This window comes from Lactuca virosa, chromosome 7, assembly GCF_052849685.1.
Source record: "Lactuca virosa cultivar CGN04683 chromosome 7, Lactuca_virosa_CGN04683_v6, whole genome shotgun sequence".
Taxonomy (NCBI): Eukaryota; Viridiplantae; Streptophyta; class Magnoliopsida; order Asterales; family Asteraceae; genus Lactuca; species Lactuca virosa.
The window spans coordinates 179,534,120-179,535,780 of NC_136432.1; positions in this window are offsets into that span (position 1 = coordinate 179,534,120).

Sequence of the window (1,661 nt, forward strand, 5' to 3'; positions counted from 1 at the left end):
GCAGACAGGGTTTTCTCACTCGAGTTTTCAGCACTCAGTCTTGCGAGGTGAGTTTCCTTTAAGTAGGGACGGGTCTAAGGCACCAAGGCCGGCCCGTATATGTGATATGTTAGTAGCTGAGTGTAGGCGTGGCCCAAATCTCGTAGCCTTCTAGAGCGGGCGGGGCCCGATTCTCATAGTAGTATTGAGTATAGATAAGTTATTGTTTGGTAGATATACTTGTTTTCTGTGTGATACTTGTATGCATGTTAGTAGCGGAGTGTAGGCGGGGCCCGAATCTCCTAGACATCGGAGTGTGGGCAGGGCCCGAATCTCCTAGACAGCAGAGTATGGGCGGGGCCCGAATCTCCTAGACAGCAGAGTGTGGGCGCGGCCCGAATCTCCTAGACAGCGGAGTGTGGGAGGGGCCCGAATCTCCTAGATAGCGGAGTGTGGGCGGGGCCCGAATCTCCATGACAGTGGGCGGGGCCCGTATCTCCTAGTTGCATGATATGTGGTAGTTTGGGGAGACTCAATAAGCTTCGTGCTTACAGTTTTCAGTTTTGGTTTCAGGTACTTCCACTAGCAAGGGGAAGGGCCCGGGATGATCGCATGGCACACACCACAGTTTCCGTCTGGGATTGTTTAGACTCTGATATTTTCTCATATGATTTGATACCGTTTTTTACATGATGTTTGAGATACATGATTCTTGATTTTCTTCTTTATGACGATGGATGATTTATGGTTTTAAAAAGAAAATTTTTTGTCTGTATTTTTGGGATGTTTCAAGTTGGTATCAGAGCCTTGGTTTGAGGGATTCAGGCACGCTCTCGGGTGTGTCTGAACTCAAACTAAGGAGTTGGTATGAAAATTTTTATTAGAAAATCTTTTTTAGAAAAAGAACTTTAACAAAGAATGTTGAAAAGAGAAAAGAACTTTGAAAAAGAGAAAAGGGTGTGGTGCATGCAATCAGCCAAGTAAGTACTCCCAAATTACCCATACACGTTTATGTTATCTTATGTTTATCAGCTTGTGATAACTGCATGCTAGTTTAGGACTAAGGATCTAGGAAGGATGCCTTATGTGCCTATTATATGTGTATCAACTTCTGAGAATTGAATGCTAGTTTAGGACTAAGGATCTAGGAAGGATGCCTTATGTGCCTGTTATATGTATCTCAGCTTTATGAACTGCATGCTAGTACATATTAGTCAGTGATGGCCTAAATGTGATATGCTTGATTATGCGTACTCGATGCTCGAATGCTGCTTTCTTTGTACTTTTAGGAGTTTTAGTTATGTTTTACTAACTAGTAAATAAATATGTTAAGTGACATATTGCGAGAACTAAATAATTTCAGAAGGTTAGGTCTAGCTCTATTGCGCAGCTCTTGGTTGAGTCCAACCGTTGTAGGGTAGGATCTCTCATTCGAAGAATTCTCTAGTCTTAGTGATATGTAATAGTATTCGCGAGCTAGTTAGCGGGAGATAGCAGGGACTTCTTATGTAGTTGATAGCAGAGAGTGGATGGTGATTACCCTAGGGAAAGCCTAGGATGAACTTAGCATGAGATCAGCAGCAGTAGTAGAAGGGATTTGGTGGAGTCGAGGCAGCTCTTGAGGAAGGTATGAATAGATGTGGAAGGTAGTATGGGACCGTACTACTGAAAGCAGAGGATTC